The following is a 26,437-nucleotide window of genomic DNA, read 5'->3' on the forward strand; positions in this document are numbered from 1 at the left end:
AAAGCACTAAACGGTCTCGCGCCACAATATCTACTACTTAGATCAAAAGATGCAGGCTATTTGACGGTACCTCGAATAGTGAAGGCTACAGCAGGGGGAAGAGCCTTCGCTTATAGAGCCCCACAGTTATGGAACAGTCTTCCAATTAGTGTTCAGGACTCAGACACAGTCTCAGTGTTTAAGTCTAGGCTTAAAACGTATGTTTACTCAAGCCTACCCTGACTAGATTCTATTTTACTACTTCGCAGTCATAATAATCTTTTTTCTCCCCCTCTCCTTTCGCCGAGCCCCACACGAATTTATGGAGATACTAGAGATCCAGATCCTTTCTGCCTCTGGATGGAGCTCAAATCTGCTCTAATTCCAGACTGCTGGGACTATGGCTGCTCCTAACGCCATACAGACTTCATATAAATCCATAATGAACTTTTTCACACTATCTGTTGTTACCCAGATGAGGATGGGTTCCCTTCTGAGTCGGGTTCCTCTCAAGGTTTCTTCCTCTTAAAACATCTTAGGGAGTTTTTCCTTGCCACCATCGCCACTCAGTGGCTTGCTCAGTGGGGATAAATTCACACCTTTAATATCTATATACCGTGTTGATATTTCTGTAAAGCTGCTTTGAGACAATGTCTATTGTAAAAAGCGCTATACAAATAAAATTTTATTGAAATTGAATTGAAAACATAATGTTAGATGTCACTGCAGCATACATTAAAGACCTAAACATGAATTAGTGATGGGGATTAATAAATATAAAAGATCTAAACACTTGTTTATGGGATTAGTACATACAGTCCCCTCTGAAACTATTGGAACAGCAAGGCCAATTCATTTGTTTCTGCTGTACACCTGTAGACCTTTGGATTTAATATCAAAAGATGGATATGAGACAAGACTTTAGAGTTTTTATTTCTTGGTATTTACATCTTGGTGTTAAACATCATAAAACATAGAACCTTTTGTATCAGACCAAACAATTTTTAGGTGAGCAAAAGTGTAGGAACAGATAAGTTGAAGTAAACTGAAGTAAATAACACTTAATATTTGGTTGCATATCTCTTGCTTGCAATAACTTCATCAAGCCTGCAGCTCACTGACATCACCAAATTATTAATTCCTTCTTTTGTGATGCTTTTCCAGACTTTTACCAGAGTACATATCAGACTCTTTGCACTTTTTCCATTTAATTTGTTTTCATTTAAAACTTTTTTAGATTTCAATAGCATTTTATTTCTCAAGCCTATTTATTCAGTACCTGTCATCAGCATTACTCAGTAGTTGTTCATCTCCAGAAAAACACCTCCTACTGTCTCATGTAGCTTTATAGATTGTTATCTTATCATTTGCTCGAGCCATATCCCCCTGTAGATCTCGTCTGGTTTCCCACTGCAGCTAAGCAGGGGTGAGTTTGGCCATTACCTTCATGGAAGACTCTCTGGGGAAAACTAAGCTTGCTGCTGGAAGCAGCAAAGAGAGCATGGGGTGCTCACTCTGTGGGGTGCTCAGTGTGGGTCTTTGGGATGAGACATTAAACCAAGGTCCTATGGTCATTAAAAATCCCAGAACACTTATTTTTCTGTATAACCCTGGTGTCCTGGTGAAATTCCCCCATTGGCCCCCATCATGGCCCCCTAATAATCCCCATCCCTGAATTGGATACATCACTCTCCTCTCCACCGACGATATCTGGCTGTTCTGGGTGTTCTGGCATATCCAGGTGGAAGCTACACCCCCCCCCCCTCCATACAATACAAAACGCTTTGAGTGCCTAGAAAAGGTTGTACATTTAAGAACCCCATTTTGTGACTAGCAGAAGCCCTGCCTCCCAGCTTCATAGGAGGTTCTGACATCATGACCAGTGAACTTTTCTGATCTTTATGGAATGCATCAAACCCGAAACCTGAAGTAAATCTGACAGAATAGAAAAGTTTCTTGATTTAGGAAAGATCTCGTTCTTTTAAAAGAGTTAGCCTGCTTACTCAATCAAACGAGATAAAAAGCTTTACAGAAAGGTCCACTGGATGTCTTGTTGAGATCAATCATGAACCTGAGTGAAGTAGCAGAGGAACTGTACAAGTTCAGGAGTTGAATAAAGTTATGTTCTGCAAATTGTTGTTATAATTTCTGGGTTCACATGAAAAGAGCACATCAACTTTGGCCAGAACGGAAGTCTTTCTCTCTTTCTCTCTGTGTGTAAGAACACAGGAAGTGTAGTGGCTTTAACACAGACCACTGATCAGTCAGTCCTTCATCAGTGTGACAGGATGGAGCTCCGTCCACTCCGTGTGATGATCTGTGAGTAAATGTTTTCTTTGTGTCTTCATTAGAGTGAGTGGCGGCTTAAAACAGTATGTTCAGATGAAGTCTAATGTCCTGTGTGATGAGGTTAATATGTGATTAGAACATTTTCGTAAGAGTCTCTGATATGATTGTTGGATCAGTGTACATCCATATCAGTTGTGTGAGTTAGTTCATTTGAGTTGAGCCCTTGTGAGAATTTTTATTATTATTTGGTTACTGAGGTTAAGGTAAGGGTTACATTTATATGTAGAATAGTATTAATTAGTTACATTAATAATGATATCAGTGGGAGCGTACAGTACAGTCCCCTCTGAAACTATTGGAACGGCAAGGCCTATTCATTTGTTTCTGCTGTACACCAAAGACATTTGGGTTTGTGATCAAAAGATGGATATGAGACAAGAGTTTAGGATTTCAGCTTTTATTTCCTAGTATCTACCAATTGGGTGGTCTGAAAGAAATGTGCTATGTTCTACGTCGTTTAACACATCTACATATAAATACCAGGAAACAGAAGCTGAAATTCTAACCTCTCTTGTCCTTTTCATCTTTTGATCTCAAACCCAAATGTCTTCAGTCTGCAGCAATAACAATAACTTGGCCTGCTGTTCCAATGGTGTCAGAGGGGACTAAATATTTTTTTGTTTTCAGCATAGTTTATGTGGATTGCTGTTAATTGGGTGTGTCCTCACTGCAGCCTGTAGTGTAATGACATTAGATTAGATATACTACGTACTGGATGTTCTAACCTTAACACTAACCCCAACCCTAACCATAGATGGATAACAGTGACATACTGTTTCTGCCGTTGGCGCATACGTTACAACATACATTACGTAGTGGATCTATTCCAATCTAATCTAATCTAATCTAATCACACTACAGACTGCAGTGTCCTTTGGTTCATTTTAGTGCATATGTGTAGAATCTAAAATCTTCAGGATTTGGGTGTTATTTTGGGTTGTAGAGTGTCTGTGGTGACATGAAGTTTTTTTCTGAGCATGAATCAGATTTTAGTTCATGATATTTTGGGGGGCTTTTATCATGGATGGACATTTTCTGTTTCTTATAAGGTATGAAAGGAAGAGTACATGATCAGAGTGTTATGTGGTTAGTTTTAAATAAATAAATAAAAGATTGTGTTGATAAGTTGTGTGTGAGCATGTTTGTGAGGTAAGAACTGCGGCTGCATCCGAAATGGCATACTGTGACAGGTCTACTGCATTAGATTCAGTAGCCTACCTGCTGCATTAGATTCAGTACCTGCTACATTCAATTCAGTACCTACTGCATTAGATTCAGTACCTGTTACATTAGATTCGGTACCTATTGCATTAGATTCAGTACTTGCTACATTAGATTCAGTACCTTCTGTATTAGATTCAGTACCTGCTACATTCGATTCAGTACCTACTGCTCGGTCGTTGATACAGTACAGTACTGATCAGTAGTAAGTGGTAAGCATGAATACAAATGGGACATACTACTTGGTGCCGATTCTGACAGCTCGTCCGTGCCAGTCCCGTTGCATTATGGCAGAGGTTCTCAACCTTTTGTAACTAAAGCCCCCCCAAGCCTTCCCTATCATGTGGCACCCGACCATATTAGAGGAGACCAGGTATAATTATGATCTATTCTACACTATATATATATATATATATATATATATATATATATATATATATATATATATATATATATATATATATATATCACAAAAGTGAGTACACCCCTCACATTTCTGTAAATATTTGATTATATCTTTTCATGTGACAACACTGAAGAAATGACACTTTGCTACAATGTAAAGTAGTGAGTGTACAGCTTGTGTAACAGTGTAAATTTGCTGTCCCCTCAAAATAACTCAACACACAGCCATTAATGTCTAAACCGCTGGCAACAAAAGTGAGTACACCCCTAAGTGAAAATGTCCAAATTGGACCAAAAGTGTCAATATTTTTTGTGGCCACCATTATTTTCCAGCACTGCCTTAACCCTCTTGGGCATGGAGTTCACCAGAGCTTCACAGGTTGCCACTGGAGTCCTCTTCCACTCCTCCATGATGACATCACGGAGCTGGTGGATGTTAGAGACCTTGTGCTCCTCCACCTTCCGTTTGAGGATGCCCCACAGATGCTCGATAGGGTTTAGGTCTGGAGACATGCTTGGCCAGCCCATCACCTTCACTCTCAGCTTGTTTAGCAAGGCAGTGGTCGTCTTGGAGGTGTGTTTGGGGTCGTTATCATGCTGGAATACTGCATACTGGTCATGCTCCGCTTCAGTATGTCACAGTACATGTTGGCATTCATGTTTCTCTCAATGAACTGTAGCTCCCCAGTGCCGGCAGCACTCATGCAGCCCCAGACCATGACACTCCAACCACCATGCTTGACTGTAGGCAAGACACACTTGTCTTTGTAAATCCTCACCTGGTTGCTGCCACACACGCTTGACACCATCTGAACTAAATAAGTTTATCTTGGTCTCATCAGACCACAGGACATGGTTCCAGTAATCCATGTCCTTAGTCTGCTTGTCTTCAGCAAACTGTTTCGGGCTTTCTTGTGCATCATCTTTAGAAGAGGCTTCCTTCTGGGACGACAGCCATGCAGACCAATTTGATGCAGTGTGCGGCGTATGGTCTGAGCACTGACAGGCTGACCCCCCACCCCTTCAACCTCTACAGCAATGCCGGCAGCACTCATACGTCTATTTCCCAAACACAACCTCTGGAATGTAAAACATGTAGCATTCTATTCGTCTCGCATTATAAAAACATTCACATTGGGACGAACGGTGTGTCTCATTATCCATGACATTGTTAAATCTCCGGCTCTCAGCCCCTCACTGAACAGAGCAGATTCAGAGAGAGGTGTGGGTGCAGCATGAAAGCAAGACCTCACGCTTGCAGGACAGTACTGGCCACATTTGGAAAGTTGCTATGGTTTGTCCAAAAAGTCGCTAAATTTGTCACTAGGTGCTTATTTTTTTGCAAAAAGAATGTTGCTAAAGGGGTCTGAAAAGTCACTAAGTTGGCAACACTGGTCTGCAGTGACAGCTCGATAAAAGGCAGCTAAACTCCACCTGTACCCAGAAAAGAGAAAATACAGAGGGAGAGAAAAGACTGAGTTTTTCATTTATGCACAATATATTTGAAAAGCAGTAAAATACACAGAGTACACAACTGATGCCCTGTCTGTGTTTTTGTCGCGCCTCCCTTCCGATCTCTTCCCGCCTCCCCAGTGAGGCCCCTGGTTGAGAACCACTGCATTATGGGATAGCACAGTGTCCAGTGCTATTACTTTTGGTGTACTACCATAGGCTGAATATCCCTACTACCCTACTACACAGTAGGTGAAAAGCAGTACACCAAAGTCGTAGCATGTCAGAATTCTCAGTATTCATAAAACAGTAGGCGAGAAATACCCGGATGACCTTCTGATTCTGCAGTATGGATCCAGTGGACACTGTGGATACTGCACTATCCCATAATGTAACGGAACTGGCACGGAAAAGCTGTCTGCACCAACATGTCGGATGTAGTATGTCCAGGTTGTATTCATACTACACACACATACTGATCAGTACACACTGTATCAACGAGCTGTAGGTACTGAATCTAATGCAGTACGTACTGTCATGGTATGCGACAGGGCCGTTTCTAGACATAGGTGAACCAGGCAGTCCTTAGGGCGACACCAGCTTGGAGGCACCGATGAGCGCCCCAACGCCCCACCACCCCACTGACCCACCCACAAGAAAGAGAGTACCTGGCCTGGGCATTCGGGGCTATAGTCCCAAAGATTTTTTCTTTAGCCCCAAATAATTCAGTAGTGAATAATTCACCTAGTGAGCAGTTTGTCAATATGTAACTGAACATCAGTAAAATACTGAAGTGTTGTAATTTTATCTTCAGTAAATGGAGGTGAGACCAATCAGAAAGGGTTTACAGGAAAATACGTGGAAATTCTTGTGTCTTATTTGCTGACAGCTCTGAATTCTGCCAAAATCCATCTCACAGTCAGTGTGAGGGAAAAATGGATATACCCAGATTTTTTATTTATTTATTTTTAACCAGTAAAGGCACTGAAACTGAATCACTAACATCCTCTGATGCGTAAATGTTTATATGAGTTACAGTTTACGTGAACTTGATATGAGCAGAACACAAGGACAGATAATGTACTCTGCATGGTTCTGTAGCAGCTAAACCCATACGATGATAGCTTAGTTAGCTTAGCTTGACACTAAACTAGCCTAGTCTCGTGTTAGAGAGCCAAGTGGTTTTATATTTTATGGTCTGGTAGTCCTGCAAACAATGATAACACCGGAGGCAAGTTTTATGATAAATCCAACTTTTTATCTGATCAAGTCATACATTGGCAGGTAAATTACCACAGCCTCCGTTAAAAAAATAGGCTACTAGCTGAGCTGAGAACGTTGAGCTGGAGAACTGGAGAACTTTATCTCAAGTTTTACTACCTGTACCACTGAGTTGGGAATTGTGATTCATATCAAGTAGGTCCATCAGCAAGGTTTTTACAAACAGATTATGAAAGTTTATGCAGACACTTTGAGTAGTTTTCAACTCTCATTCATGAAATTATGGGGACATTAAGAAAACATCATGGGAGCATTAAGAGAACATTAGTGGAACATACTGCAAAACTATCTTTCCAAACCTATAAACATCTTTCTATTTCCATGAAGAAAACTTTAATGGCTAACAAAAAACAAACGTTAAAAATGTATGTTATGAGAACCAAACATTGTTAGCTGGGTATACCTGATATAATATTATCACCTGATTATACCCTTTTCCATGCATATACTGCCCCCCAGTGGTGACAGCCTCAAAATACATGCATTACACATACATTTACAGGTGCATCTCAAAAAAATTTTACATTGTGGAAAAATTTATTTTTGCCATTATTTAATATGTATATTTTATATTCATTACACACAAAGTGAAATATTTCAAGCCTTTTTTTGTTGTTGTTTTAATCTCGATGATTTTGGATTACAGCTCACGGAAATCAAAAATCTCAAAATATTAGAATAATGAACTTATAATACAATAATCAAAGAAACCTTGGCTTCCAGAACACCTCAGCAGTGCCACAGGCTGATTGCCTCCATGCCACGGCGCATTGATACAGTAATTTGTGCAAAAGGATTAAAGCCCTGACCGCGTATTGAGTGCATAAATGAACATACCTTTCAGATGCTCGAATTTCTGTATTATAATTTTTTTTTCTAATATTCTAAGATACTGGATTTTTGATTTCCATGAGGTGTAAGCTGTATTCATTGAGATTAAAAGAAAAAAAGGCTTGAAATATTTCACTTTGTGTAATGTATCTAGAAAATATGAAAGTATCACTTTTTGAACTAAATTATGGAGAAAAAAAAAAGAACTTTTCTACAATATTAAAATTTTTTTAGATACACCTGTATCTACAATGGCTCCTACACACCGACCCCATAATTGTTGGTGTGCAACTACAATCCATTAAATTATCAAAGGAGCCATGTGTATGTCCACTTTAGAGATCAGTCCTCAGTGTCTTCTAAAAACAGGCAGATTTTAATCACAGGTCTGTCCAGTAATCCTGTTTTAGTTTTGAGTTGTGCAGTTCGTATTAGTCCTCTACTGTCAGGATATGTTTGAGTTATTTTGTCAAGTAGCCAAGAACCCCATGGAGCTGCTGGATCCATGATGATCACAATATCACCAACAGCGAAGCTTCTGTGTGGTTTCATCCACTTCTGATATTCCTGGAGCAGTGGAAGGTATTCTCTGACCCACCTTTTCCAAAAAGATCAGACAAGTATTGGACTTGTCGCTCTTTACGCGTTTATGTACAGATCACTGTCTTTTAAAAGCCATGGTGGAAGAGGTGGTTTTGATTTCAGCTATAAAATGTGATTGGGCGTAAGAGCTTCCAAGTTGTTTAAATCATCAGAAGCTTTGTGATGGGGAGGTCATTAAGAATAGCTTCAATTTCACAAAGGATGGTGTGAAAATTCTCATCATCCAACGATTGTTGTTGGAGAGTGGAGTACAGGACCTTCTTTACCAGATGAATGAGCCGCTCCCACACGCCACTGTGATGCGATGCAGCAGAGGGATTAAAGTCCATTTGAGTCCCTCAGATAGAAACATGTATGCTGGATTTAGTCATGATCCAGTGTGTTCAAAGCTGTCTGGAGCTCTCTTTCTGCTCCAATGAAATTTGTGCCATTATCAAACTTTAATGCATGAGTCTCAGCCATTGTTTGTTCTCCCATCTTGCCCTGTAGACGCTGACAAACAAACATTCTGAAATTATTTTTCTACAGGCAGAGTTTCAATTTATAACTCATTACCTTTTTTGAAGTGTTGACATGTGGTTTCCTCCAGCATGACCTAGTTTTTATGAACATGTGGCCAGATGAGTTTGGATACATGGTGTTCCTTTGACAAGATAACAGGACGTTTCATCTCTTCTGGCATCGCTGCTCTACTAAGTCCTCCACCAACTTTGAGCACACCATCCATCAACACTGGATGAAGGTTATGAATATCACAGCTGCTCTTTACTCCAGATCTTCCATTTTGCAAGGCAGCAATCTCCCCCTTGTGCGTCTCTTGTTGAGAAAATCTGATGATTGCCGAATCTGCAACAGCAAGATCTTCTACTTCTACTTTGACCATGTAATCCAGCCTTTCAGATCTTCATTTCCCTTTTGACTCTGTCCTGCTCTGTGATAGGATCACCTGTTTCAGAAGAAAGTGAAGACTGAATGAACTTTCTATATTGTCTTAGCTTTAAGAGAACATCTTTGAACTTTAAAAGCCATGCCAGTTTCAGTTACACTCGACAGTCATCCTCACAGACATTTTTTCAGAGAAATGTTTCAGTACGTTGCACAGTCCAAGCCTGAATGTGTTCATTTACCTGTACGTGCTACTGAGGTCGGGTTTTTTTCCTCATAGGAAACGCAGCGCAGCGCGCGTTAGAACATGTGAGCGCGCGTGGACGAGCAAGGTGCGCGAGCACCTGCTTTTCCTTTGGTGACATTCGTGACATTTGGACACGTGCATTTGTTATGTTTGTTATGTCTCCTCCCTGTTCTGTCATTGGCTATTGTTTCACGTGTGTCTGAATTGCCCTCAGCCGTCAGCCATTATGAGGCTGATTATGTTTGTGTGTATATACCGCGCGCCTCCCAGCACACAGCGTAGAATGTCAGATTGGATTAGATTAGATTAGATTAGATTAGATTAGATTAGATTAGATTAGATTACGATAGATAGTCATAGTTCATGTCAGGTTTCGTGTTTAGATTCGTTTTTGTAGTTCACGCTGGTTTCTCCGCTCCCAGTTCATAGTCATAGTTCATGTTTCATGTTTTGTATCTCGACCTGTTTTCGGTGACCTCGACATAGTTTCCTGCCTTGCCCCGTGTAGGCCTGTTTGCCGATCGCCTGACCTCTTGCATGTTTTGGATCACGTTTTGGGTTTACCTGCCTGTGTTTCTCATTAAATAAAACTGTTCCTACTGCACTTGCATCCGTCCCTATCTCCCTTACGTCACGAGACGTGACATTAAACATGAGACAGTAATGAGCAGCATAGTGACCTGAGTGAAAATAGCTTTTTCTAAACCATTCATTACTGAAACAGGTCGATATATTGCATTTCTTATAGCTGAAGTGAAACTAAATACAGATTTTTGTTGCAGTATATGACATTGTTCTCATTTGTCTTCTTAAAGAAAAGAAACAAGTCAGCGTTACATCATATTCTCTGTTCCTCTTCCCTTTTTAGTGCTTATTTCACTTATCCGAGTCGGACAAGCTCAAGGTGATTTATACATATTTTATTGCCCATGTTGTGTACATGTTGGATTTGTATTAAGGTGGAGAAGATTGTTTGTACATTGTCATGCAGAATTTAAGTTGTTTACATTGACAGTGTGTGTTTGCTTTTTGACTTTTCCAGCAGTGATTAAACCAGTTCTGTCTGTGGAGCCGAATTCACCTCAAATATTCAGAGGAGAGACGGTTACACTCACATGTAGTATTTCGGGATGGAGTGGACCGTACCACTGGTACAAAGATCGTGTTTATAGTCACAGATCTGCTGAAAATTACTACACTATAAAAGTAGATCAGAGTCACAAATACAGATGTTACGGGTCTATTGATGGACGGTCAACGCTACTGAGTAATGAAGTGACTCTCTCAGTGATCGGTACATGTCTGATCTTACACTCCTGTAACATGCACTGATAGACATAATCATTACAAAACACACTGATTAAATATCAGATGGTCAGAGAAGGGTGTGTTTGACTGATTTGATGTATTTGTTGTAACTGTACAGAGAGACCAAAAGCCGTTCTGACTCTGCAGCCTGATGGACAGATATTCAGTGGACAGGAAGTCACTTTCACATGTGAAATACGAGGACATGCAGACACTGAGTGGATGTACAACTGGAATAAAGATGGTGTCCAAATATTCTTCTACACTGAGAGCAGGAAATATTCATTCACTCCTGTAGAGTCTCTCAGCGCTAAATACACCTGCAGCGGACGGAGAAGAAGCGACTCTCAGACCTAAGAGACCAGCAACACTGTTACACTCACTGTGTCAGGTGTGTGTGTGTGTGTGTGTGTGTGTGTTAATCTCTTCCTCACACCAATATTTAATAACTTCAGCATCACATCACTACATGCAGTGTGGATTAAGTTCACAAGATTTATTTAAAATGTCACAGATCCGGAAAAAAAAACAACGTTTAGTTACTTATCCTGTGTCTGGTAATGATTAATGGTGTAGTTGTACATTCACTGTGTTCAACATTCATAATAGTGAACACACTGATGAAGATGAATTCATTAAGAGTGTGTATTTATGCACCACTCATAAAGTGCATTTTGAAATAAAAAAGAAAAACCTTTTAAACTCCAGTGTGTTTGTTCGATTATGAAAAAATGTATTCAATTAATTCCATGTACAGTATATATAAAGTATAATGATATTGTCACAGCTCAGTCAGATCAGAACTTAATTTCCCAAGATGCAACACTCACTTCTCATGCACGCATGCGCTCACCATCCCCGGAGTTCTGATCAGACACACCTGGCACCAATCACACACACACACACACACACACTCTCACCGCTAGTACTTAGGGATGTCATTCACCTAGAGTCAATGTGAAGTATACGTTCAGTCAACTCGTTTCTCTGCGTTACCAAGCCGATCTAGTTAGTTAGTCTTCTCGTTATCCTCGACCCCTGTTTCCGGTTTCGACTACGCTCTCTGCCTGACCCCGTTTGTGTTGTTCGTCCGATCGCTTGACCATTGCCTGTCTTACGACTACGTTTGTTGAACTTCCCGATCCCACGCTCTACACCTGCCGCCCGCTCCTGCTTCCGTGCCGACTCGAGGTTCCTGACAGATATTATAAGACCATGTTGTCCATGTAATAAAGTCACACAGCTGTAACTGTTTAACAAATGCTGAATATAAATACATTATTAGACACAAATCATCTGATTAAGATGATAAAACTCTTGTTGATGTTGTAAAGAGGAAAACTTTAATATCATTTCATATCAACAGAAAAACCCAAACCGACTGTGAGAGTGAATCCTCAGAGCTCCGTCTACACTGGAGACAGAGTTACTCTGAACTGTAATCTGCTGTCTAATGGATGGACTTTTCTCTGGTACAAAGATCGAGTCCAAGTAGCTGAAGACACCAACACACTCCATGATACAGTCTCTAATGCAGGAGAAACAGTGTATCAGTGTAAAGCACGCAGAGGAAACTACGACTCAGAGCTCAGTGATCCAGTTACAGTTAGAGGTACGTCATGGTTTCTGCTCTCTCACTGCATGATTTAAGTTATTTCTTATTATATTTTAGATATTTATAAAGCCTGTCATTCATGAACAGTAGAGCAAAAGTTAAAGTAAAGTACCGCTGAGTGTGTGTTCATCAGGAAGAGAATCTCTGTTATAAGAGATACAGACTATCAGATATCAGTGTTATGTAGGGATAATAAATCTCATGGTAGTAGAAAGATGGAAATCATAATTACACAGCACTCATGTTAATCAGACTCATGATGGTGTTTATAACTGTAACTGAAACACAGACATTAGTGCTGAAACACTCACTACAGAATATTAAATTATGATCAATATAGAAAGAATGTACAGTGTGTGTCTGATACCAGAGGCCTTAAAGCTACACTGTAAATAAATCACCTGCTTCGTCTCTATAAGTGCTGACTAATCACTTTGGAAATCATACATAAGAGACCTGGAGCCAGATCACATCAGGATCTCGAGTAATTGTAGGATTTTTTTTTCTTTTGCTCCACTCTGCTTCCTTACCAATGACCAAAACATGGAATTATACAGAATAAAATGTGATGTCATGAATCGCCTTTCATTTTATTAAACAAATCTGAATAATACTTTACTATAAATACATCTATCACAATACCGAATGATTAGAATCAGGATCTGTTGAAGATGCTGGACTTTTTGGTGCAAGTGGTTATAACTTGTCCAAAACATTTACATGTGTAATGTTACATTCTTTTCCAAAATCTTCTAAACTCTCTACACTCATGAAAACCAATCAATCAAAAGCATATTAATTATTTCAGGAAATATCTTACTATCTTTGTACAGCGCTCCCAAAACCTGTGGTGTCCATAAATCCTGATGAACAGGTGTACAGAGGAGAGACTGTCACTCTCAGATGTGACATACAGGATGAAGAGGACTCTGACTGGATCTACAGCTGGAATAAAGATGGTTCTGGTGTCAGTAGTGAACAGGAGTACAGAATCAGTAGTGCTGAAACATCTCATGCAGGTAAATACACCTGTAGAGGAAGAGAGAGAGGAGGCTCACACTCCTCACACACCAGTGATGCTGTTACACTGACTGTATCAGGTGAGTGTGATCATCTCCTCAGCACTCAGTACTGGTGTAGATTAGAGCTGCACAATATGCATACAAAGTGTGATATGCAGTAAAGATGTTGGACTTTGAGATGATGATGTGAAATGCAGTCGATGAAGACTAAAGATGTGATTTTTATTTATTTGCTGAGTCAATGTGCTGCAAAATGCTGAACATGAAAATGTCCCAGGTTTATCCAATAATAAATAATATTAGTGGCAAAATATCTCTTCTTTTATTATTACTGCATTAAGTGTAAAATGAAATAATAAAATGCATTCTGCTGGTTCAAACATTTTATATTGAAGGATGTTTTAAATAACAGTCAAACATAATGCAGTACATTTTGTCTTTACACTTTTTCTTGAATAAGAGAACAATGTACTTCACATTAAATCTACTCTCACAAAAACTAAATTACTTTCATAAATACCACAAAATATTTTGATAGATATTCATGAATAATTTCACTATGACAGGAGTCTTTACAGTGTATCAGTAATAGTGTGTTTGTCTGTAGTAGTGATTAGTGTGTTAAACAGTCTGAGACAGAACATGAACAGTTAACATCCTGAACTGTGTGTTTCATCTCCAACTGCAGAAAAACCTAAACCTGAACTCACATCAAGTCGTGAAGGAGCTGTACTGAAAGGAAACTCCGTGACTCTGTCCTGTACACTGAAGCTGCAGTCTGCTGGATGGAAATTTTACTGGATCAAACCCACACAGAGCACTGAGACTGAGACTGAAACAGACTACTACAACATCAGCTCCGTTAGAGTCTCTGATGGAGGTCAGTACAGGTGCAGAGCTGGAAGAGGAAACCCAGTCTACTACACACACTACAGTGATGCACTCTGGGTAAATGTTACTGGTGAGTGAAAAAGGTTGGCACTTCTTAACAGATTTTATATATTATTACATACGTCTACACTGCATCATCACTAATTACTTAAATATATAGTAGTTATAGTATTATAGAACTCTACATTATTGAAGTATATTTGTATTTGCAGTGTTAATAATGTTATCAACTAGCTTATCAGTTCATGCTAAACAATACAGCACTGTCCAAAAGTCAGTCTGATTTTTATTTTGTGTTTATTTAGATGTTTATTTTTATGTCTTCTACATTATCAGTAGTAAAGCACAAATATAACTGTCCTAATGTTCAATTAAATGTTCCAGAGAAACGCTTGTATATGGCTAAAGAAACATATTAAGTTTCAGATACCTTTTCAGACTCATATCTTGAAATTTGAATACTCATGAAACTTGTATGTATTAGATCTATGGCCTGTTCATTTATGCTTTATATATGATTAATTATAATTTATTATTAGTATGATTATAATTATTTAATTATCCATGGTATTTTTCCCTCCAGTTCTATCAGATGGAAAAGCTCCACTGTCGGTACTGAAGCTCCTCAGCAGTGCAGTAGCGGCCTCTCCGTATGTGCTGGTGACCATCATTCTGGCAGTGAAATGTTACAGAGCTCGAAGTAAGACCTCAGTGTTCTTCATTAGCCTTAAAATTAAACCCTGACATTTAATAAGAGGCTAATTTGAAGTGTTCATGAGTGTGTATTTTACAGCTGACCCTGATGAGGACAACAGACCGTACAGTGTGATAGAAGCTGAAGCGTCTGTCTGAGTCTCAGGTTATTACATTATTTTATCATCTAGCGTTTATATAACAGCAGCTCCCCGTGCAACAGAGAACACTGCATTTAGCCCATGGAGCTGTAACGTGATGAACGAACGACTCTGACCCGAAGACTCGAGAGCTGAAATAATCATTTCTGTTTCCGGGGAACAGACGTGAGAAATGCGACGTGACAAAAGAAAGAACGACTCGGATCGGGAGGTGAGGTGAACTAACAGACTGTATAGCCTGAAGACCTAATGCTAAGCTATTAATTAATCATTTCTGTTTCTCATAATTTGGCCTTGGCTGCAATAGCCTATATTTTATCTTTTATTCCAAATGTGATCAACGTTTGCGTAAGTACTAGATGTGTTGGTGAATTTAACATGTAACATTTTAATTATATTCTGCTGAAATGAAAGAAATGACTTGAAAAAAGATTTTTCCATTTTGCTGAACGAGATTCAAAGATCCGAGTCAGTAAAATGGTCCGAACTTCCCATCACTACTGCTCACTGCAGAGCCAAATAGATGGAGCTGGACGTCTAGCTCCACCTCTCTTGATCTAGTCTAGTAATCTATGGGTCTAGTCTAGTTTCACCTCTGTGGATGTAGTCTAGTTCCACCTCTATGGCTCATTTCGCCACCTACTGGCTGTTAACGTCAATGCAAGCCCTTCATTAGATCAAACTTACCTAAAGGGGAAAAAATGTTGATTGTTAATGCACGAAGGTTAGGTCAAAGTAACCATGAGACTTGCATGGAACTGGAGATGCTGGCATAGCTAATATTGCCTTACCTTTCTTTAACATTTTTCATGATTTCATGATTTTTCTGCACTGTTTCTGTGACAAACTGCATGACTAGACTACCTTCCATTTTCCCCACTGTATTAAGGCTATGTAAGCTATTTGTGAATTTTCTCAGCCATATGTGATTCATTAATGTAATAGTGTGCTCCTAATATGCTGTTTGCTTTTAAACATGGGAACTGAGTTACCCTTGCAGGTGTGATTAAAAATAAATAAATAAATAAAATGATCACCTATCTGCTTGTCTTATCTCTTTTGTTGCTTTTAAATGTACACTTAGGGTCTCCACCTCATGAAAGAAAAATGAATGCATGTACAACGAGAGTATCATTGTGAATATAATTTAGATGGAAATATGTGAATATAATTTTGGATGGACTCAGTCCACATGTGATTGTCTTCATATGGTAATAAGCAACTTGTCTTGTAGTCTGAACCCATCCACGTGTCACACTAAAGAACAAAACAAGAGGACACGTGTGGTCTGAGACTGGTAGCAAGGCAACCAACTCCATGAACATTTGGTAGTAGACTGGGAGTGTTACTTAATTTACAATTTATTAGTCACATACTCCACTGCCCTCAAGTGTTGCTGAATTTATTTTATTTCTATTCACCTTCATTAACAAAATCTACATCTAACATAAAAATCAGTCTTCACTCTAGGAAAAAAAAATATAATAAGATACAAAATAAAATTTTAGTATATTCGGTTTCAAGAACACTTTTTTTCCCCACAAAACTTTAATGGGATAAAAAAAAAACAACATTTTACAAAACCTAAAACTACACGTAAAAGCAATATTTTCACAGATCTACCCCACTAATTAGCTTGTTAACGGTGAGGTTTGTGCAGGCAAGACACGTGAATATTTCTTTTATCGCATATTTCCTGCATGAAAAACTCCATGTCCTCTAATCTCTCGAAGGTGAAAAGGAAGGGAGCCCGGATTTTATCTTCGTCCATTTCACTTTCATAAAAAATAGTGTTGATAAACAGGTCCTGCATTGTGATGGCCAACAAGGCATCATCCTCGTTCATCCTCATGATCCGTGGTAAGTGAACTTTCCCAGCAAAGTGGGGTCTGTTCTCCTCCACCCCCTCACAGGCAAGCAGAGTCTGTTTCATCACCGCCGAGTCCTTTGTACAAAAAGATAAGACATTTCAATAAACATGTAATTAGTCAAGTGCTGCTCAAACACTTTTATGAAACAAGAAAGGTAATTACATAAACAAACAATAGTCAAACAATACATAAGCGTTCCCTGTATATACATGGGTTCTCTGTGTTGGGGTGACCTCCATGAGATCTGGCACAGATGGGGTGACCTCCATGACATCTAACACAGATGGGGTGACCTCCATGACATCTGGCACAGATGAGGTGACCTCCATGATGTTTAACACAGACAGGGTGACCTCCATGAGGTCTAACACAGATGGGGTGACCTCCATGATGTTTAGCTCCAGTAAGATTGTTTGTTTGTTGACTGACTGTTGGACTTGACGTTGAAGAAAAAGTGACAAAACAGTAAAAAAAAAATTTCCAGTGTGCATTATTTTTTATTTATTACAAATGACCTGCATACTGGGAATGCACATAATGGACATCTTCATCCAAACTATAGTTATGAGTATCATACCTTACCAGAGGAAATGCCTGTAGTGACTGATGGCACCACCACCTCCTGATTACAGGCATGTCAGACTGATAAATGATGACAATTGAAAATCTTAATCATAAAATTTTAGTTGTGTTTACGGTCCTTTTTGCTGAAAAAAATAACCATAAATTGATAAAAAAAAAAACTCACAGCTGTAAAATCAAAGCGCTTTGCAAGGGTCACATACAGGGCGTACTGAAATACAAAATCAAAACTCTGATGTTATATTAACAAATGCAGTGTTTAGCACACACAGAGGCAATGGTATAGCAATTATATGACCACTTACCATCAACATGAATATCCCACAGTCCGTCCCTCCAAGCTGAAGTGGTGTCCCTGTTAATGAAGAGTGGAATAAGACCAGATACTGTACATACAGTCTATAGTGTACTGTGAATGTAGTATATGATGACACTCCACTGCTGATAATAATGGTTTACATGCAAAGAAGTTAAAAGCTGTTCCTCACAGTCTCTCAGTAAGGACATTGTAGCTGTCGCTGAAAGCAACATGGGTCTTTTCTTTCTTTAAGCCTTTAAAGTATTTATTTGTTATGTTATTATTACAATAATGCAATGTAAATATTAATAGTAATTTGCCTATGTGAGATTTGTTTTACAAGGGTTGCAGAAATAGTGACACCTACAGGTTAAACTAGTGAGCTGCATTTAATTTAAGTTACTGTGGTCATGTGATTAGCCTAACTAATAGCAGTGCAAAAATGTGCATGCAGTTTTTTGGTGCTACGCTGTACACGGAGTTAGATGCTAAAGAAGAGAATAATTAAACAGTAAAGCGTTACAGCAACTCCTAGATTTCTGGTCGGAAGGCGCACACGGTATGTTGGTTTGTGATGTTGTGCATTTCATGTTTGTATTGCAATGTAATAGCGCAATGTTTCCTAGGGCCATTAATGCTAGTTTAATATGTGAGCAAGATGAATGAATACTCATGGACTCTTAAGAACATGCTTATGTACAATATGCTCATGTGAGAATGTGTTATGCACTTTATTTCAGTTTTTCACGGTGTTTGATGGTGTTTGATGGTGTTTGATGGTGTTTGACGGTGTTTGACGGTGTTTGACGGTGATTGAATGCGCTTAAGTTGTGAAGGAATGCAATTAAAGAAACGACAAACATCAGTTGAAGCGTACGTTTTAATCTGACCAGAAGAATAAGTTTGGGAGCAGCTACAGTGAAAAACGTGGCCTACTGCCTTTGGTAAGGCAGTGAAGAAGAACGTAGGCCTATTCTGGAAAAGCAGTGAAAAACGTGGCCTGCTGCCACGAGCCACAGTGAAGAACATACTGCTTCGTGAACTGCAGTGAAAAAGTATTGTTTGGTGTGTTGTAAAACATCGCCATCCATGGACATGTACAACGTAGCCATTGGAGAGTGAGCAACGATCGCCAGCATCCCAGGGAATATTGTACGGGCCCGCCCCTTGTGAAGTCTCCGTCCCGCACTCAACGTAAACGACCTGCCTAATCATCCTGGCATTCATCCAACGTGACCTCGCGAGCTTCAGTTCAGCGTGAAGGTGGAACCCAGAAGAAGACGGTGCTGCAGCTGCCAAGAACGGCCACAGGGAAGCAACAACGCGACATCTTTGGACAATTGAGTTTGTGAACATTCATTACATCTGGATTCCAGGTCAGACTGTGCATTTACATTTCTCAGTTTTGTTTAAATTGTTATTTATTGCAATTCCAATTTATTATTTGAAACAAAGGAAAAATGAGAACTGCATCTGAATAGTTTTGTAAGTTGAATAGCAGTGTGTATATAACGTACTTGTTTGATCATTTGAAAGTGTGTATTTTCCTGGTCATTCTAGTTTACCTTTCATCATTTAATATTTCAGTAGTGTTGTTTCAAAATAGTTTACTAAAATGGATCAAAGCACACCAGATGTTTGTGTACTAGAAGGAGTACTACAGGCTCTAGAAAACGAGAAAACAGAATTAGAGAAGGAATTAGAAACTGAACTTGAAACCTCAGAGAAACAAAGAATTGAAGAACGGTTAGCTGAAATTAATAAAGACCTCCAAATACATAGGATAGGGCTCCAGGAGCCAACACCTGGCGCTGAACAAGCAGTGAGGCGGTCAGAAAGAGAAAAACACCCAACAGAAAAGATGCTTGAGCTCATTAAACAGGAGAGCATAAAAAAGGAAAGAAAGTTCATGTTAACATATGTAACCTTCAAAGCTGAGGTTCAGTATATTAGAACTAAACTAAAGGAAGAATGTTGTAAATCAGACTTAGGCGAAATGATGAGAACCTTGGAAAAGTATGAGTCAGAATTAAAGCAGGAATATAAGAGCTTACGTGCACTGACCACACCAGCCCAAGATATACGAAGGAGAATGGATATCTGCACATCAGTGACTTCTGAAATAACTACACTTCTGAAAGTGCGTTACGCAGAAGCTGATAAAGAGTTTAATGCAGAAGCTGTTAAGGAAACTCTTTCAAAATTACTCCAGAGAGAAGACGCAAGGTCAGTTTATGGGTCAACTGTGTCAAGAGCTGGAGTGGGTAGTGTGCAAGATAGTCAAGTGTCAGTAAAGAAAGCAGAGGCGGCGGCACGCTTGGCATCGAAACGTGCTGAACTTAACAGGGAAAGGGAAATATCTGCACAAAGAAGAGAGGTGCTAGCTCAGCAAGAGAAGTTAAAACTGATGGAAGAACAAAGAAATCTTGAAGCTATGGAAGCTGAATACAATGTATATGCTGAAGAGGAATTAAAATTGAATGCTGAAATAGGAGAAACTAGAGAAATCTTCACTTTGTCTCCAAGTCAGCTTCCAGTGCAGCATAACAGCACTCCATGCACCCAGAATCCCAAAGACCTTTCAATCCCTTTTTGTTCTGAAAGCAAAATAGAACCAAAATCAAATGAAGCCTCGCTAGTTCAAGCATTAAAAGAATCCCTGGCAATGACTAGACTTCCAGCACCAGAGCCGTTCATGTTTACAGGAGATCCACTTAAATTCACTGAATGGCGTACCTGCTTCAAGGCCTTAATCGAAACAAGTTGCACAAACCCAGCTCATAGGCTATATTACTTGAAAAAATACATCAGTGGAGAAGCACTTTCTGTGTTAGAAGGAACATTTTATAGAAGTGATGAGGAAGCCTACACACAGGCTTGGGATGCCCTTAACAAACGTTATGGTCACCCCTTCATAGTTCAAAGAGCATTCAGGGGGAAGCTGAGTAGCTGGCCCAAGATTGGACCAAAGGAATCACTGAAATTAAGGGAATTTAGTGATTTCCTCATCTCCTGCAAGAATGCAATGCCTTACGTTCATGGTCTAAAGGTTTTAGATGATTGTCAAGAAAACCAAAAGCTGTTACAAAAACTTCCTGACTGGGCAACAACCCGCTGGAACCGGTACGTCACTAAAGCACTAGATGAAGGGAAGCCATATCCTGCCTTTAAGGAGTTCTCAGACTTTGTAGCCGAAGAGGCACGTGTTGCTTGCAATCCAGTTTCTTCTCTTTTTGCATTAAAACAAGCAGATGAGAAAAATGGAAAGGAACAGAAGCGTCTCAAAGCCAGCACTCTAGCAACGTCAACAAAGGTGTTTCAAAGATCAAGCTTCACTTCAAAGGACTCAAGTGCATCAGGAAGTTCTACAACCAACTCTCCTGCCACTCAAACCAAAAGACAAATAGATTGTGTGTGCTGTCAACAAAATCACTTTATTTATAAATGTGAAAAGTTTGCAGCGATGCCTCTAGAGGAAAAGAAAAAATTTGTCATTAGCAACAATATGTGCTTCGGGTGCCTCAGAGTCGGACATGTTGCAAAAAATTGCAGAAAGAGGGCTACTTGCAATATTTGTAGACAAAGTCATCCATCTCCACTTCATGAAGAACGCCCTGTAGGAGAAAAGTTAGAAGCATTACCACAAAAGGACAATTCTTCCATTGCCTTGTGCACCGTGAGAATGGACAATGGTGATCGCACTTCCATGATTGTTCCAGTGTGGCTCTCTAGTGTGGCCAAGAATAGTCCAGAGACTTTAGTGTATGCATTACTGGACACACAGAGTACCAGTACCTTCATTGACCATGATGTCTGTGGAAAAATTCAAGCACACACAGAACCTGTCAAACTGAAGTTGTCAACAATGACTGACAAGAGTTCAATACTGAATTGTCACAGAGTTGTTGGACTGAAGGTGAGAGGGTACAATTTACAAGAGTACATTGAGCTACCTCCAGCATACACTCAAGAATACATCCCACTAGAGAAGAATAGCATTCCCACTCGTGAAACAGCAGCAGGGTGGACTCACCTTCTGAGCATAGCCGAAGAGATGCCAGATCTGTTGAACTGTCCTGCAGGACTTCTGATTGGCTATGACTGTGCACGGGCTCTGAAACCAAAAGCAGTGATATCAGGGGAAGAGTATGAACCTTATGCAGTCAAGACAGATTTAGGCTGGAGTATAGTTGGAGCCAAAATGCCTTGCACTGACATAAGGGATGGCGAAGGGTTCTGTCATCGTATCTCTGTGAAAGAACTTCCACCTATCACACCTGCCTCTGTGATCAAAGCATTAGAGAGAGATTTTCTTGACACAAATCCAAGAGAAAAGACAATATCCCAAGATGACATTCAATTTCTGCATCTCTTGAATGGGAAAATTCAACATAACGAAGAGGGACATCTGGAGATGCCTCTACCATTTAGAAAGCGTCCTCAGCTTCCAAACAACAAGCAGCTGGCTACAGTCAGATTGAAACATTTAAAAGGAAAAATGGAAAAGAGTCCAAAGTACAAGGAAGATTATATCAAATTCATGGACAATGTCTTTAGAGATGGTGATGCAGAAGAAACAAATGCCACCCCAAAGGAAGGCAACACATGGTACATTCCGCACCATGGGGTGTATCATCCTAGGAAGCCTGAGAAGATTAGGGTCGTATTTGACTGCTCTGCCAAATGTGAAGGCACCTCTCTGAATGACCACCTCCTCACAGGACCTGATCTAACAAATACTCTGACTGGAGTGCTGTGTAGATTTCGCCAGCATCAGATCGCGATTAATTGCGATGTTGAGAAAATGTTTCACCGCTTCCACGTAACCCCAGAAGATCGGGATTTCTTGAGGTTCCTGTGGTGGGAAAATGGGAACACTGCAAGAGAGCCCAAAGAATACCGGATGCGAGTTCACATATTTGGAGCAGCATCATCGCCTGGATGTGCTAACTATGGCATGAAATACCTCGCCAGCAAATATGAGAATGATTACCCATTGGCTGCAGTCTTCATCCGGAAAAATTTCTATGTGGATGATGGGCTTATCAGTGTCGATTCAGTTCAAAGAGCCAACCAGCTTGTGAATGAAGCACGGGAAGTCTTTAGTAAAGGACAGCTGCGCTTACACAAATTTGTCTCTAACAACAGAAAGGTTTTGGATGCAATTCCAGAGAGTGAACGGGCAAGTGCAGTGAAGGATGTGGACCTGAACTACAGCGAGCTTCCAATGCAGAGTGTGCTGGGAGTGAAGTGGAGCATAGAGACGGATGCGTTCTCATTCAATGTCGTCCTCAATGAAAAGGCAGCCACCCGGCGAGGAATCCTATCAACGGTAGCTAGTGTATACGACCCATTAGGATTTCTCTCTCCCTACATCTTGACTGGGAAAAGAGTGCTGCAAGAGATGTGCAAACGAGGTGTAGGATGGGATGAACATGTTCCCCTTGAACTGAAGCCAAAGTGGGAAACATGGCTCCATGACCTGGAAAATCTTGAGAAAATTCAAATACCAAGATGCTTCATTCCTGATCACCTCAGCACAATACGAAAAATTGAGCTGCATCATTTTTCAGATGCCAGCAATAATGGCTATGGGCAATGTTCTTATATCAGGATTGTTGCTGATGAACAAGTACATTGTGCATTAGTCATGGGTAAGGCCAGAGTGGCACCCACAAGGGTGGTCAGCATTCCACGCCTTGAGCTCACTGCAGCTACAGTCTCTGCTGCTGTGAGTAGTGTCCTTAGAGAAGAGCTGGAGCTGAAAATAGACCAGGAGTTTTTCTGGACTGATTCACAGGTGGTGCTCGGGTACATCAAGAATGACGCCCGACGCTTTCATGTTTTTGTAGCAAATCGCGTCCAGAAAATAAGAGACACTACTGATCCTAGTCAGTGGTTCTACGTCGAAACAAGCCAGAATCCAGCCGACCACGCATCTAGGGGTCTCAAGGTGGCAGACCTAATAGAATCAAATTGGCTCAGAGGACCAAAGTTCTTATGGGAACAAGAAATTGTTTTTAGCCAAAGATCCCCAGAGCTTTTTGTAGGTGACCCAGAGGTCAAAGTCCTGAAAACAGATGCTGTTGAAAGAGACAGCTTCCTCCATAGGCTGTCAAGACTCTCAGATTGGAATACAACCCTCAACATTATTGCTCGGATTCAGAGACTGGCACACAAAGACAGGTCTGGACCCATTAGTGTAGAGGAACGAAGAGAAGCCGCTCTTGTGCTCATCAGAGCAGCACAAAGAGAAGCCTTTGAAAAGGAGTTGAAATTGTTTAGTCAGGAATCCACAAAGCTACCAAAAACTCACAAGATGTATCAACTTGACCCTATCTTTCAGAATGGATTGCTCAGGGTTGGTGGCAGGTTGAGAATGTCCTCCGCATCAGTTGAGTTGAAACATCCAGTGATCCTTCCTAAGGAAGGCATTGTCACACAGCTTATACTTGACCACTGTCACAAAAGGACTCAGCACCAAGGCCGAGGTCAAACCTTGAATGAGCTCAGAGCCAGCGGATATTGGATAATAGGTGCAAGCAAGGTAGTGGCCAAGCACATCAAGAGTTGTGTCACTTGCAGAAAGGTGCGTGGACGGACTGAAGAACAGCGAATGGCAGACTTACCTGTTGACCGAGTAGATCCATCTCCTCCATTCTTGTACACCGGAATTGACTGTTTCGGGCCATTCAACACGAAACAAGGTCGAAAGGAATTCAAGCGGTATGGTCTGTTGTTCACATGTCTAAGCTGCAGGGCCATCCACTTAGAAATGTTGGAGGATCTCACAACAGACGCATTTTTGAATGCTTTGAGATGCTTCATAGCAATTAGAGGAGCGGTAAGACAAATCCGATCTGACCAAGGTACTAATTTCCTTGGAGCAAAGAATGAGTTGGAGAGAGGTCTAATGGAACTTGACAAGGAAAGGATTTCAACTTACCTTGCAAGAAAGCAATGTGACTTCCTGATGAATGTGCCTGAAGCAAGCCACATGGGAGGCATTTGGGAACGCCAAATACGGACGGTTAGGAGCGTGATGAGTTCTGTTCTGGCACAGGCTAAAGGGAGACTGGATGACACCTCTTTGAGGACATTCTTCTATGAAGCCATGTCAATTGTTAACAGTCGTCCACTCACAACAAACACAATCAATGATCCTAAAGGTGTTGAACCTTTGACACCTAACCATTTGCTCACAATGAAGTCCATTGTGCCCCTCGCGCCTCCAGGCAAATTTGTCCGGGAAGATTTGTATGCCAAGAAGAGGTGGCGTAGAGTGCAGTACCTCTCAGAACAATTCTGGAGCAGGTGGCGCAAGGAATACCTGGCCAGCATAAGCCTCAGACAACAGTGGCATGTGCCCAGAAGAAATGTGCAAGTTGGGGATGTCGTTATTGTCAAGGATGACAATATTCCCAGAAATGAGTGGAAGCTAGCCAGAGTTGTTGAGGCAAGGGCAGATGGTGATGGTCTTGTGCGAAAGGTCAAAATTCAAATAGGACAAAGTAATTTAGGAAAGAAAGGTGAGCGCATAACGCAACTTTCTTCACTTGAGCGTCCAGTTCAAAAATTAGTGGTGCTAGTGGAGCAGAATTCATAGACTAGTATCCTAAAACATTAAACAGGAAATATTAAACTTTCAGACTAAGCTGTTCAAAACCAAGTGTCAAAAATTAGTTGCTAAATGTATAGGAAAATTACACGATTTATTCAGTTTATTCAGAATATGGTTAACATAAATCTTTGTAATTTTGGTGGCAGTGTAGCTGTCGCTGAAAGCAACATGGGTCTTTTCTTTCTTTAAGCCTTTAAAGTATTTATTTGTTATGTTATTATTACAATAATGCAATGTAAATATTAATAGTAATTTGCCTATGTGAGATTTGTTTTACAAGGGTTGCAGAAATAGTGACACCTACAGGTTAAACTAGTGAGCTGCATTTAATTTAAGTTACTGTGGTCATGTGATTAGCCTAACTAATAGCACTGCAAAAATGTGCATGCAGTTTTTTGGTGCTACGCTGTACACGGAGTTAGATGCTAAAGAAGAGAATAATTAAACAGTAAAGCGTTACAGCAACTCCTAGATTTCTGGTCGGAAGGCGCACACGGTATGTTGGTTTGTGATGTTGTGCATTTCATGTTTGTATTGCAATGTAATAGCGCAATATTTCCTAGGGCCATTAATGCTAGTTTAATATGTGAGCAAGATGAATGAATACTCATGGACTCTTAAGAACATGCTTATGTACAATATGCTCATGTGAGAATGTGTTATGCACTTTATTTCAGTTTTTCACGGTGTTTGATGGTGTTTGATGGTGTTTGACGGTGTTTGACGGTGTTTGACGGTGATTGAATGCGCTTAAGTTGTGAAGGAATGCAATTAAAGAAACGACAAACATCAGTTGAAGCGTACGTTTTAATCTGACCAGAAGAATAAGTTTGGGAGCAGCTACAGACATAGTCCAATGGCCAGGTGAAATTTGATTTACCAAGTTTCTATAATAAAACATTAATACAATACATTTCATTATTATACAACAATATATCTTCTGGAGCAGTCACATGTAAGCAGAATACAAAGTTGATCATAATGTATTATACCATGGTCAGTCTCAATACTGGATTCTGATTGGTTAGAAGGTGATGTGCATTAAGACACCACACTATCTGGCACAGATCGGGTGACCTCCATGAGATCTAGCACAGATGGGGTGACCTCCATGATGCTGCA

At 40.2% G+C, this 26,437-nt stretch overlaps 1 pseudogene; it reads left to right on the forward strand.

Annotated features, from left to right (window-relative positions):
• The first annotated feature begins 3,890 nt into the window (after positions 1-3,890).
• Positions 3,891-26,437, forward strand: part of LOC128610652 (Fc receptor-like protein 5) — a 42,303-nt pseudogene continuing 19,756 nt past the window's right edge.

Source organism: Ictalurus furcatus, chromosome 7 (assembly GCF_023375685.1).
Source record: "Ictalurus furcatus strain D&B chromosome 7, Billie_1.0, whole genome shotgun sequence".
Classification (NCBI taxonomy): domain Eukaryota; kingdom Metazoa; phylum Chordata; class Actinopteri; order Siluriformes; family Ictaluridae; genus Ictalurus; species Ictalurus furcatus.